General features: G+C 33.1%; 1 non-coding gene across 1 annotated transcript; it reads left to right on the forward strand.

Annotated features, from left to right (window-relative positions):
• Positions 1-1,366: 1,366 nt before the first annotated feature.
• LOC112205070 (U6 spliceosomal RNA) lies at positions 1,367-1,471 on the forward strand. Its single transcript, XR_002938935.3, has one exon. It is a non-coding gene; the product is annotated as a U6 spliceosomal RNA (small nuclear RNA).
• The last annotated feature ends 13,900 nt before the right edge of the window (positions 1,472-15,371 follow it).

Below are 15,371 nucleotides of genomic sequence, written 5' to 3' on the forward strand. Positions count from 1 at the left end.
TTGAGAGAAATTTCAAGCCCAGGAGGACTTAGTTTTGAAATGTGCAATTAAAGATATTTGTAAAGAATATCTCGATTGCAATCAGTTTGCCAGTTCTGGAGTGTTTACTTGAGATTTGCCAAAGTAGGAGACTGAAATGTTCTGTGTTTTTAATATATGTGGAAGAAAACAAAATCACCATGAATCAAAAATAGTGGGACATTTATCAGGGAAAAGTGTTCATCGCTTCTAAAGTTTCCACACATTTATGTATTCTAGAAGTGTAACTTTAACAAGTGTTTCTGTTTAAAAATAGAGCATTTCTATTCAGATTAACATTTCTCAAGATAGGCAAAAGAAATTCAATTTAACAAAATGCCAATGAATCTGAGAGAAGGGTTGTCTAGCATCTGTAATCTTAGTGAAATAAGAGGAAAATAAAAGTATCACACATAACAAGTTTAAAATACAAAAAGTACATTTGGTGATTTAAAATTCCAAGTAAAAGTGTTGGGAGCCAGATGAGTATAGCAGTTAGGATGTTCCGACTACAGGTGACACAAAATCACGGTTTCAATAGCCTTAGTTGGGTTTTATTTGAAAATTTACTAATTCACTAATTAAGAAACTCAGAAAATAACAGGAAAGGACAACTTCAGGATTGGTTATTCCAGTGATGAGAAAAGAAAATGAACAACTTAGTTTATTCCGGTATCTCTGCTCTACCGCCGACCCCTGCACTTACTGACTTTGCTCTTTGACTTACCCAGAGTTCCAGACATCACACCCAGACATGGCAACGATAACCACCAGCAAAGGAGATTAACTCTTTTTATATTCTGATTTTAAAAAGTGAAGAAAATTTTCCAAGTGTTCCCCCAATATATTTTTCTTCTCATACAATTGGCCAGAACTACAAACTATTCCCATACTTTAAAATTATTGGTTGGTAGAATGGAACCTCCATCTGCTAGCTTAGACAAATCAGGATTCACTTCCTGCTACCAGGGATGGGTCGAATTCTTTGAGTGCAAAGAAGTAGAGAAACCTGAACAAAGTCGAGACATTTTGGGAAGAGGTCATGTGGTGGAGAGCAGCGCGGTAGAGAGTGGATTTTCATAGGCCGCTTCAAGTGTAAAATATTATATAACCTGCTGTTTTTAAACAATATAAACAATTTTCTTAGAATATTTGCATTATAACTACAAACATAATTATCTAGATGAAATAAATATGGTGATTGTTAACTGCTTTTATTATTTTATTAGGAAAGCACTTAATGGTTTCCTACTAGTTGACAGAGACCCTGCTAGAAACAAGGAATAAAATGTTATTTTTATTCTGAGTAGTGTAGATGTTAAAGCTATCATTAAAAAATGACTTTGCATGCTTGCTTCAGCAGTAATATACTAAAATTGTAATGATACAGAGACAATTAGCATGGCCCCTGTGCAAGGATGACACGAAAAAGAAAAAAAAATACTTTGCTATGTAGACTCTAAATTATTTGCTTATAGTTAGTAGTCTATTAAAAATTAATTTTAAAAAGTTACATCATAAAGAGACTATTGCTTTTCATTGATCTGATATAGAGGAACAATTAATGCAGAGGATTCCTATAAGGAGGATACAATGTATGATGTAGGGAGCAATGTCACCAAATTGAACTCTTCAATATCTAAAACAGGAAGTATCATAGTTATGTTTTTATAAAATATGTTTCAACTTGGCCAGTGGCATAATGGCAAATGACAATTCTCTCTATCTTTCTCTCTCTCTCTCTCTCTTTCTCTCTGTCTCTCTGTCTCACACACACACACACACACACACACACACACACACCCCTCAAAAGGGCAAAATAACGTGGCCAGGCAGGCAGCATACCTGTCAAATAGCCTGTTTCCAAAGTCAATAGTGGGTTGTAAATAGGCTCTAATAAGATAAGGAAATGTTGAGATAAAGTTAAGCAAAGTAAATGTTTTCACTAAAGGACTTCTTAGAGCTTTTACTATGTTAATATGCAGGTATCTAAACAGCTAATATTTATTGAGAATTTACTGAATGCTACATACTGTCTGGCACACAGTGCTTTAAATATTTTATCTAATCAACATGATAATTCTATGAGGTAAGCACTAGTTGTATTTTTACTTTAAGATAAGAAACTGGAACCCAGCTAGAAGCTGAGCTGGGAGAAAGGGCAGCAGGAAGAAGGTGGCTATCTTCTGTAGTTCATTCAAGAGCCTACTTAGACTTCAAAATTATTTCCATAGCTGAATGGAGGGCTGTCTAGGAATAAGATTACGATTTCTCTCATAAAGTAATTCTGGGTCTGTTCTTCCATATACAACATGAACACAGTAATTGTAACCCAGAACACTGTTAAGCAAAGGAGTCCATTACAAGAAAAATGAAAAATCTCAGTAAAGTATCTATACAATATCTATGTAACATGAGTCTCTATTGAATCAAACTATATAATCCTAACTTATTAAATACTTGATTTCTTACATTGGATGTTTGGATATAAGCCCATTAATTGATAGGTTTCTGTAAAAGTGATTTTTGGGTTTTGGTGTAGTGGATGTATTTTTAAGGGTTGAGCTTCTTATTTTTAGCATAAACATATACTACACATGTTAATATTAGCCCAGACAGGCCAAGAAAAAATAATTTGTACATAAAAACAATGTATTGCAAGATTGTTAAAATAAGCATAAACAAACCAGAATACAGTTTGGGCTATTTGTAGTTTGTAGTACCAATGCATGTATTATAATTTTACAGTGTAATTACCTTAAGGAAATTGTATAGACATACCACTTAAGATATACCCTGAATTCCAAATGTAGTATTATTACTATTAAGATGCAGAAGAAAAGATTAAAGTTAAACACAGAGGACCCTATATATTTTAAAATTATTGTTTGCTTTTATAAGGAATAGTGGGAAAAAAGCAAAAAGTGATAAAAATGTAAACACATAATGGTACATAGAGGAGGAAAAGTGAGGTAAAAAGAACACTCAAGACTCTAATATCTCTACCAACTTTGTAAAAGTATCTAGTACAGAATTAAAGGGATATATAATTGAATTAGATGTTTTGCAATTGATCGTATTAATATTCAGTACACTAACATTTGTAGTATTGAAGTATAGAAAAATAAAATTGACTGTCTTTATATGATTTAGACCCACTAAAGTGTCAAATAATAAGAATGTATTTAAAACAGATTCTTTATTAGTTTTAATCTTGAAAGTAGCTATGAACTGTGCCTTGGAGTATTTAACAATATTTAATCTGTGAAAACATGGCAAATGGTAAATCCCTGCGTAGCTTGGAAGGAAACATATGCTCTACAAGAGATAAGTGTAAATATGTATATTCTGAGCAGTTTTTCATTTTTAATCTCAAGTTCTTTGGAGTGAATTGTATTTTTGAATTTTAAGCGTTTTGTTCAGCTTATTGCAGTAAATTCTCATGCTTCCACAATTATTACTTCTTATAAGCATTTTTGCGACAAAAAGAATGCCAATTCTTATCATGTTAAATTGCCTTATGAAGAATTGTCAACTTTTGTTGCTTCACTGCTTCCTTTCACATCAGCTTTTTTTTAAGAGAACTATTTGCTCCATATCAGCCTGGTTTATACTAAGCTATTATACATTAATATTTGCTACATACATTGAAATATGGTATCTTCTTCAATGCACGAAATACTCTATCTTTCATGCTTTGATAATGTCACAATATGAGTATACTACTGGTGATTCAATTTGTATTAAGAGATTGCTGTCTCTCTGAGTATTTTCTAACAGGGGTCTTTCAGACATATTTAAAAATGATGATAATTTACATGGTTCTCTCCATAAACATTTTTGCTATACAGTCCTGAGAAATTCTGTATTTTTAAATATGAAGTTTTTGTTCTCTCTTGAGAAATTTGAGTGGCAGCTATTCACTGCTGAAACTAGGTCATCAGTACCAGCCTAAAATTTGTCAGAAAATATGTTTAAAAGTTAATCTAGGAGTGTGGTGTGAATCTATTAATAGTAAATGACACTATTGACAATTTCAAATTTAGGACTTTTCCCCCACGAGTGTAAAATAGTAAATAAATAAACATTTTGTAGGAAAAAGAACATTTCTGTGGCCATTCTTTCGTGCATATATATTAAGTTTACCACACTGAATCACAATTCTGTTGACCTTTTTCAACTTCACCTAAACATAACCTTTCTTATCAATTCTTTTAAACATTGTACATATAATTTTTTTCAGATTGTATTGGATTCAAGCATCTAATCTGGAGATTAAAATATAATAACCTGCAGCACAAAGTCACCTTGAGCTTTGTATGGAAAAAAAATTCTATGATGTTTCTCCTCAGATAAGTGAGGCGATATAAAATAGAGACTAAGTTGGAATGATTACCTCACCCTCTACCTCCTGGCACCAATATTTTGGTAAACTTTATAAATTTTATCTAGTTTCCCTCACCTAAGTTTTGTGTGTACTTAGGCATAGAAGGTAAACTACACCACACACTCACTAGACTGATGGAAAAGAAGAACTTTCCATGAGATGGGAAATTTCAAATACTCTTGGTCAAGAAATATATATAAATTTCTGTCACCTTCTTCATTTATTTGATGACCCATCATGGAATATTGGCTAGAGTAAATTATTGTGGTTTGTTTGGGATGTTCTAACAGACACAAAATTCACCTTGTGGGATCCTGGTTGGGGAACACCCTAAAGAAATAAACAGCAATTCTTGAGAGATTTCAAGAACTGAGTGAGGCTTGTGTAACTTGGAGGGAAGAGGACGTGTTTTAAAACTCCACGGACAGGAAGAACAACACATTCCTAATCACAGATGCTGATTTTTAATTAACTTGCTTCTTTCTCAGATATTCTAAGAGCTTAAAGAATACTGCATTAAATAAATTAATATGTTTAATAATTCTCAAGGACACATTTAGACCAACTAACATAGAAGTAAAATCAACAACTATCTACTTAGTTACTAAAGGCCTGATCATTCAATCAAGACTATGATGGTTAATTTTTTTCGTGTGTGTCAACAGACTGGGATAAGGGATGCCCAGATAGCTGGTAAAATACAATTTCAGGGTGTGTCTGTGAGAAGGTGTTTCCAGGACAGATTAGCATTTGAATCAGCAGACTGAGCAAACAAGATCCACCTTTATCAGCTGTGGGTGGGCACCATCCAATCATCCAATCTGTAGCAGGACCTGATCAGATAAGGCAGATGAAGTGCAAGCTCTTCCTTACTGAGCTGGTACTTACATTTTCTCCTGCCCTTGGGTATAAAAGCTCTTTGTTCTTGGGCCTTTGGACTTAAACTGAATTATACCACTAGCTCTCCCGGATCTCCAGCTTGCAGACAACATATCATGAGACATTTCATCCTCCATAGTCATGTGAGCCAATTCCCACCATAACCCTCCTCTTAATATACCTAGATATTCCTATTGGTTCTGTTTCTCTGGACAATCCTGACTAATACAAGAGGACACAATTCCAGCATGAGGAAATTACACAGCTAGGTTTTGGAATCTTACCTCAAGACCATCATTCCCCCTTCATTCTCCCTAGAAGATGATATGGCAAGTGCCTTCTGTCATTAGAGAATGTCTTCTGAAAGGAGGCTGAAATAACATCAACTTGTGAGATTCCACAAGTTGCTTCAGCCTAGAAAATCTACCTTGGTGCTGAGCCAAGGAGTGGGGTGGAGTCTCTCCCCACTCCAAGTAATGATAGTGTAACTTTGTTTTTGCCCTGAGAGTCAGCCATCCTGAGAAACTCCTCAGTCTAGGCAAACATATCTTGTCTATTACTCTGGTCTGTATGCCAAGATCTAGCCTAGCATTTCTTTTTTCTTTTCTTTTCTTTTTCTTTCTTCTTTTTTGAGAGAGAATTGGGACTACTGGTGCATGCTACCATGCCCGGCTAATTTTTGCGTTTTTTGTTGTTGTTGTTGTTGTTGTTGTTTGTTTGTTTGTTTTTTGTGGGGACAGGGTTTTGCTATGTTGCCCAGGCTGTTCTCAAACTGTTGGGCTCAAGTGATCCACCTGTCTTGGCCTCCCAAAGTGCTGAGATTGCAGGCATAAGCATCCAGCCTAGCCCAGCATTTCTGTCTTCTGTACCTCAGGACCTAAATGCTCAAGTAGTATTTCATACTCAGCACCCCATAATTTGTTTTAATATTAATAGCTAACAGATACTTAACATGTGCTATAAGCAAGGCACTCTTCTTAGCACTTTTATAATATTAACTATTTTAATCCTTAGAGCTGTAATTCAAACAATTCTGTGAATACTTACCCTCTTTCAAAGATGAGAAAAAGAGGTACAGAGGAAAAAATAATAACCTGCATAAGGTCGCGCAGCTAGTAAGTAACAGCATGAGAATCAAAGTCTGGCTTCGAAATACTCAGATTTTGCCAATACCTGGTACTCTTTTTGTATTACTTTAATAACAATAAACTTTTCTTTCAGGTTTTAATAATAATAATAATAATTATCCCAGTCACTAAGGCTGAAAAATTTCAGAATATTTTTTACTTCTTCCTTTACTTTGCTGATTCTGTTTTCAAAATGTCTCCCCTCTAGGTTCTCTTCCTTTGACTACAAATTATTCCAGATTCAACTTGGGTATTTGTTTCTACCTGCTGGGACAAATACAATATTCTGTGGATATTTTCATAGCAGCATATATAAATATGTTGCATTCTTGTAATGGCAGTAATCATGTAACATTATATGATTGTAGCACAATCTATTTGCAAGATGGTCATCCTTTGTTATATAATCTTTTAATCTTTGCCAACATGGCATTAGAAGATTTGTTTTTTTATATATTACAAATATGTTCCAGTTTCCACGTCTTTTGATTTTTTTTTGGATACTTTTACTATTCAAGAGTTTTGACTTTCTAATTGGTCAAATAATTCAATTTTTTTTTTCTCAGCAGCTTCTCTGTTTTATAAAATGCATAAAATAGTTATGACTTACAGAAAAAGAAGTCCATCTTTTTTTCCTGCTGCTTTTAGGTTGTTTGTTTACATGTGTGTATAAATATTTACTTGCTTTGGGGGTGTTCAGGTGTTATTGTTTGCATTTTGTTGTTTGTTTGTTTTACATTTGCACTTTTTCTCTATCTAGCATTTGTTCTTGCTCAAGGTAAAGTAAGGATTAGGCTCTGTAAGATATGCCTCTGCAAGTAATCCCAACACAAGTATTGAAATATTTCCTCCACTGATTTGAAATGCAAACTTTATCATAAACTAAAGGTCTAGCGATTTTCAATTTATTTTCTCAGGTTTTCCAGTTGTATTACATTTACATCAATTACAAATAATGGTACATTTTTCCTTCTCTTTTGAAAGTATCTGATACTGTTTTGCCTAATTTCACAGTCATCGAAACCCAATATACAATAAGTATGGTGATAGCAAAAATCCTTGTTTTGTTTCTAATTTTAATGAGACTTTTAAAATTTTATCATTCAGTTTTAATCTATAATTTTAATTTTACTTAGACTTTTAAAAATAAGTAACGTGTGGTGAATTTCATCAAATGTTTTTTCAGCATCTATGAAGATAATAAGTTTTTCTCATTTCACCTGGTAATATGGTAGATTTTATTAACGTCTTTGCTAACACCAAACCACGGGGACTTTAGTAGAACTGCACTATTTGATCGTGTTGTGTGTTTCTTTTAATAACCAATTTGATTCTATCTGTAAATATTTTATTTTGCCTTAGTATTAATATCATCAATATTTATAACAGAAACTGTTTTGTAGTTGTCTTTTAGGGAATATACGTATAAACTTTTAATATCAATTTTAGAGTACACTTTGTAAAACGTGCTTGGAAGCTTTCTTTCTCTAGGTAATGAAACAATGTAAACCTCTCCAATTCAACATGTGGCTTGTTAACTAACAGCATCAGCATCACCTGGGAGCTTGCTAGAATCATACATCCCACCCAAATCAATGGAATCAGAATCTGTATTTTAATAACATCTCCAAATGATTGGTAAGTTTGAGAACACTGGTATTAATAATATAAGAATTTTATGTTTTTGAAGGCTTAGTAGAATTCACCAGAGAAAAAATGCCCTAGTGCTCTGTATGCGTATTTACTTGGAGAGGGCAAAGGACTGCTGTTTGACAACCTTTCTTATTCTCTAACCAAAAAGTTGGTCTGTTTATCTAACCTGAAGTCAATTTGCCTAATTTATATGTTCTGAGAAAAAGACAAACCAAGGATTGCATAAATTTAATCAAAGTGCTCTTTTTTTACTTATTTTTATGTCTTATAAATGTTTGATGTTTTTTCTCCCCTTTTTAGTATAAATTATGTGCATTTGGGCTTCACCCCTTTATTCTACATTATGTTACTTACTGCTCCACTTTTCTTTTCAAGGAAGCAAACTTGTACGTGTTGGTTATAGTTTGATGGTATTCTTGATCACCAGTTTCTGTGCAACTATTTATTTCTTCTTTTTATTTCCTTACCTTTCATGGATTTTTTTCTTGTTTAAGATACAACATGTAATTTATGAATTCCTACATTTCTTACCTGTTTGCATTTTCCTTTTTGCACAGACTCTACTACTAAAAGCTCTCAATAAAAATACAGTATTTTAATTTATAGGTAATGTTTGAAATTACCATTAATTCCCAGCAATCCTTTAATTTCTGCTTTCCCCCTTGATCTAATTTGTGAAATAAAAAATAAATTTCTTATTTTAGATTGATGTGGTTGGATTTTGAGTTTTTTCATCTTGGTTATTTATCCCTAGTTTTTTTGCATATTTGTCACAGAATGCAGTCGTCCTTGCTATTTCAACAGTTGGAATTTAAGAAAGTGTCCTTTAGGAACTAATATTTGGTCAATGTTTCATGGGAACTCGATGTTTTATTTTAGGATGTAATTTAATACTTTTTTAGTTTATTTTAATAATATTATTTATATTCTTAAATGTTTTTGTTTACTTCGTCTTGTATTGAAAGAAGTAAGCGAAAACATTTAAGGATACATATATCTTTTAGGACAGATTTTTCTATTTTTACTTTTGCTTCCTGCAGCATTCTTTTCTAGATTTTGATTCTATGTTATTTGGTATAGAAATATTCATGCTAAAGAGATCATTTGGAATTGCATTGTTTAATCTTTATAAAATTTTCCTTTGTATTGAAGTTTTTGCTGTAAATTCAACCTGTACATATACTCTTAGCCGAATCACTGCTTTCTTTATTATTAATTTTTGGCATTTGCTTCATCTGTTTATAGTTACAGTTTTACTTTTATTCAGAGATTTAAATATCAATTTTTTTTAGAATTATTTAAGTATAGTTTATGTATTCTATCAGATATATTTTCTGGTAACACTTTTTATTTGCTAAATTAATTTATAACGGGTACAATTAGTGATATAACAATTTTTTCCTCAATTTATCATTTTAATTTATGTTAGATTTTGTGTTTTAAATATTTCCCATTTCTATCATTTACTATATTATCCATGTTTCTGCTTTAGCTTATATATATTTTGCTTCTCATCTTTCGATGGCTTATTTTAGTATTTTTATGTTCTTACAAAAAACTTCATATTTTAGTAATATATTTAAACTTCTATGATTCCTCTATTTAATACTTGTAATAAATAAAACAGCGGATATATTTTCTTCTACTTGCCTTTCTTTTATGCTTTCACCTCCTGCTTTTTTTATTTTAAAATTTTCATACATTTAAAGTTTATAACTTTTATATTATTTTCTGTTATCTTAACTATTGCTATTTTTTGGGCTACATTATGTATTTAAATGGCTTTAGAACTACTTCTTCACTTCTGAACTCTTTTTTGGATGTGTTTCTCATTTAGAATTTTATTATTCACTCAATTATGTAAAAGGAGTTTAGAGGTGCCATAGTGTTTTAATTTTCATGTGTTTGGGACTACTTTACTCTTGCATTTTTACTTGAAGGATAATCTTAGGTTAGAGTTTAATATCTTGACATTTTTATGGGCTGTATATCACTGTCATTTTGGAGTAAAGAATTTTGGAGTAAAGAAGTCTGAGATTAGTTTGATTTTTGCCCCTTTCATATACAATTTGGTACTTTGACAGAATGTCCTGAAGATTCTAATATTTGAAAGACTGGAGGCTTCAAGGATACATCTCAATACTGATTAATTTTGTGTCAACTCTTCCTAGGACACAACATGCTTTTAAATTTGCTTATAATGTTATATTTCAGAAAAATACTTTTCTTTTAAGTTTGATTTTATTTCAATCTGTTTTATTCTTATAGAGACATGTTAGCCACACATTGTAGATATCTGTTTTCAGTTTATATCAGTCATTTAACTCTGTGACCATTTTATCTTGTCATTGTCATTTCATTTTGATTTGTTTTATCAGGCCTGTGTTTCCTGACTCTTAGAGTTTCCTATTGTGTTTCTTCTAGTTTTATTGCCTTCCTTTCAGTAATCTTTTTTTCCCCTCAATTCCTGCATTAGGCCTTCTACATATACTTAGTACAAACTATATTGTATTTCACAGCTCTACTCTGGCTTTAATAACTGGTCTTCCCCCTTTTTATTGTTACTGTTATCATTAGGAATAAAAATTGAGAAGAAAAATATTTGTTCCATCAATCCTAAATATAGTGTACCTATTACTTCAAATAAATTCCACATTTATCTTTTGTCAAAATACTGAAATTAAAAAGATTTTTAAAATCAGGAAGGGAATTCTACTTTCACTGATGATAAAGTACTTTGTATTAGACTAACTCTCTCATCAAGAGCAACTGTGAAAGTGGACAAAAGAAGAGAAGATACTCAAAAGAGACCTCTTTAAAGACATCTGGTGAGCAAAGAGCCAAGAGTTAAGGAGCTGAGATTCTGGAGAAAAGAGAAATGCTTTGAGGAAAGACAGACTTCCACTACCACTATTTTCCTTTTGGGTATTTGCTAACCCCAGCAGAAGGCAAGAAGGTCAAATAGGAAGTGTAAAGTATAGGGCCTACAACTATGTCATGCTATGGAGAAACAAACAGTAGAGTTCAGGGCTGGCAAAGCAGTTGGGGGTTTGAGGGGACAAGACGCCAGATAGCTTTTCTCTAGTTGAACAGACATCTCAAAAGTATGAAATTGGACCTCTTTTGTATCTTATTCAAAAACCTTACTTTCTTTTACATACTCTAGCTTCTCAAATACTTCTCAAATATTCTTTCAACTGGTCACAACATCTTTCTAGTTGCCTCATTAACTAATGAGCTGAACAAAATTGTTGATGCATATTCATCTTAGATTTTCATAATAATTATATTATTGAAAATTATATTTTAATATATTTAATAAATTTCAAATCTATAAAAGAAAATGAAATTGACAATGATGTGCCCATACCCAACAAGAGAAATAAAATATCACCAGTGTATTTTCAAATTCCTTGTGTTTTTTCCTTGATCCCTCATCACACTCTCCTCAGCTCCCTCCATACCCTAATTAATAGATTAAGTTTGACATTGATGCTTTTCTTAAATTTCTTTAGTACATATTCCTATAATTACATTCATACAATGAGACATGTATAATAAATATATATTAATCTGTGTGTATTCCTTTATAACAGATTAATGTTTGCAAGCTTTTATAACTTATGTATTTGTATTTGTATAACTCACATGTTTGTATTCTTCTTCACCTCACTTTTTTCTACTCAGTGTTATATTTGAGAGATGCATCCATATTGACAGATGTATCTCCAGTTCACTCACTTTAACTGCTGTACAATAATTCATTGTATAAAATACTACTTTCAGATAAAAGCTTCTATTAATATTTAGGTAGCTCAGATTTATTCTTATACATTTTCCCTTCCTGTGTGTGTAAGACACTCCCTGAAATATATTATAAGGAGTAAAATTTGGGTTCATAGGAACTTTACTAGATATTTCCACATTGATCTCCCAAGTGGCTTTACCACTTTACCCTTGCATACCAAAACTTGGTATTGCCATTTTTAAGACTGTTCCCTTTCAGAGGAATGGCAAATATATCTCATGGTTTTTTTTCTTTATTTTATTCTCTTCATTATACGTGTCATTGACTATCTTCTATTAATTAAACAGGCTGGTTTCTTCTGTAAATTTCTATTGATGAAGGATTTTTGCTCCTTAGCTCAGCTAAATCCAAGTTCTTGTCTCACGACCAGGAATAATTAGACACACATTCACACTGAGAGGTGAGGAGGGCAGAATTTATTAAGCAAAAAGGGAGCTCTCAGCAGAGAGAGGGGTCCTGCCAGTAGGCTCCCACCTCACAGATCAAATACCAGGCCACCACACACGAGATGAAGAGGGTATCCTCCCATGCATAAGGTGTAAATTCCTGCTGGCTCCACCCCACTCTACAGTGCATGTGGACCTCCAGTTCACTGCAGGCATGCCCAGGCAAGACCCTGTGAGGGTTTTCTTAACTGCAAAAGCACATCTGATACAAACACTAGTGGGGCGGGTTGGAGATTCTCCAGGGACCCTTACTTATCTGCCTAGGCATTTGTCTGCCTCCTGCCTCTATCACTAGTATGTGAATGTTGCTCTTTTCTCCCCCTTATTATATGCCTACATAATATAGAAGTTTTTTCATATTCTACATCACTAATCATTTGTAAATTACAGGTGTTGCAAATAGTTTCTTGATCTGTCATTGATTTTTTTATGTTTTATGGTATTATTTTGGTGAAAGAAAGTTTTGCATTATGATTCTAGGCACATATGTCAATCTTTCCTCTTATGGTTTTTGCTCTTTGTGTCTTGTTAAGTAAATCCACTTCTACTCTCAGGTTATAATGATACATTTCTATAGTCCTATATATATTTTTAAATATTATTGAACTTTGCATGAATTCTTTCAGCAATTCACTTTTTTTATAGAATGGGAGTTAGAGACTCCATTTTAGATTTTTTCCTTTGGATAACCAATTGTCTTGATATATTTATTGAAGAGTATATCCTTTTTACAACAATCAATGGTGCCACCTCTGACATAATTCAAGTTGCCATATATGTTCAGTTCTGGTCCTGAACTCTCACTTGTGTTCTATTGATCTCATTATCCATCACTGCACTGAGATGAACTCAGTGCAGTGATGAATAATGGTTTAGAAATTGTCATCTAGCTTACTTTTGAGGAGTTCAAAATGATCATATTTTCTTCCCCTTTAATAATTCATTTACCAAATAATAAGCACTGCTATAGGCCTGGAAATATTCTTGATGCTAGAGAGAATTAAATAACTACGGTAAACTGGCCTTAGGAAGCTTACATTTTGTGGAACTATCAGATAATTAACAAATACGTGTATAATGCGATGTTAGTGATAGGCAATATATAGAAATATAAACTGAATGAGAAAATAAGACAAGAATGGGCTATCTTAAGTAAAGCCCACCACAAAAGGACTCTCTTTAGAGGGAACGTTTGACTTGAGAACAGTGAAAGGAAGAAATAAACCAAGTGATTACCTGTAGTAAGAATATTTGGGGCAAAAGAAAACAAGTGCAAAGGCCCTGAGGTGAAAATGCATGTCTTTGAGAAGCACAAGAAAGTGTGGTTTCACTAGAATGGAGTAAACAAGTGTGGGAGGGAGACAAAGAGGCAAGAATGAGCGACAGGAAACCTTATACCTAGGGCTTTGAAGGTTATAGTAAGAATTTTGGATTATTTTAAGTGTCTTAGGAAGACTTCTGAGCAAGAGACTGACAGAATCATTTATATATGTCAATAATGTTGTTTAGGATGCTGCATGAACTGCTTCTAGGAAGGCAAGTGTAGTAGAAGCAGATTTGGAAGCAATTTAAATGGTCTAGGCAAAGATGATTTGGCTTAGATTGGGATGGTAGCAACGGAAGTGGAGATAAATGATTTCATTTACTATATACAGCCGGTCCTCTGCGCCTCCTGTTTCTGCAACTGTGGATTCAACCACAAATGGAAAATGTTAAAATGTATGTGTGTGTATTCAATATAACAATAAAAGTAATATAAAATTTTAAAAGTAATACAGTATAACAACTATTTATATTTTATTAGGTATTATAAGTAATCTAGAGGCCATTTAAATTATATAGAAGGATTTGCTGTAGGTTATATGCCAATATTATGACACTTTATATCAGAGACTTGAGCATCTGCAGATTTTTTGGTATGGAAGTGTTCTGCAACCAATTCTCTGCAGATACTGAGGGACAACTGTATTCAAATGGAATATATATAGCATGTGAGAAATCGTCAAGTATGTAAAATATAACTGAAAAACAGTCAACATTTTCAGAATAATGATGAGGTTCATTTGTGGCCTAATAAAGACTGGAAGAGGAGCATGTTTGGAGAGAGAAGAAATAGAAAAAATAAGTTATTTTTTTGGAATGGGTATGTTTGCCATATCTACTAGAAATTCAGGTGGAGGCATTGAGTAAGCAGTTGAATATATGAGTTGGAGATAAGGAGAGAAGCTGAGGCCAGTGGTATCAATTAGATATTGAGTTCAAAGCACCTAGCTTTGAGTTTAAAGCACAGAAGAGAAATGCACTGGAGTCTTAAAGAATTCCAATGTTTAGGGGTAGGAAGATGATGCATATCTACCAAAGGAGGCTGTGGGAGTCAACAAAGGTCAAGAGGACCAAGTCCAGAAATTGATTCGCACTGCTCAAAGAAATCAGAGATGACACAAACAAATGGAAAAATGTTTCATGCTTATGGATAGGAAGAATCGATATCGTTAAAATGGCCATACTACCTGAAGCAATTTATAGATTCAATACTATGCCTATTAAACTATCATTGACATTCTTCACAAACCTAGAAAAAGCTATTTTAAAATTCACGCAGAACTAAAAGGAGTCCAAATAGCCAAGGCAATTCTAAGCAAAAAGAACAAAGCTGAAGACATCATGCTACCCAACTTCAAACTCTAATGCAGGGCTACAGTAACCAAAACAACATGGTACTGATGCAAAAACAGACATGTAGACCAATGTAACACAATAGAGAACCCTGAAATAAGTTCCCACATCTACAGCTATCTGATATTTGATAAACCTGACAAAAAACCAGCAATGGGGAAAGGATTCCCTATTCAATAAGTGGTGCTGGGATAACTGGCTGGCCATATGCAGAAGATTAAAATTGGGCCCCTTCCTTACACTGTATACAAAAATTACCTCAACATGGATTAAAGACTTAAATGTAAAATCTAAAGTTATAAAAACACTGGAAGACAACCTGGCAATACCATTCAGAATATAGGCACGAGCAAAGATTTCATGATGAAAATGCCGAA

Source organism: Pan troglodytes, chromosome 10, assembly GCF_028858775.2.
Source record: "Pan troglodytes isolate AG18354 chromosome 10, NHGRI_mPanTro3-v2.0_pri, whole genome shotgun sequence".
Taxonomy (NCBI): Eukaryota; Metazoa; Chordata; class Mammalia; order Primates; family Hominidae; genus Pan; species Pan troglodytes.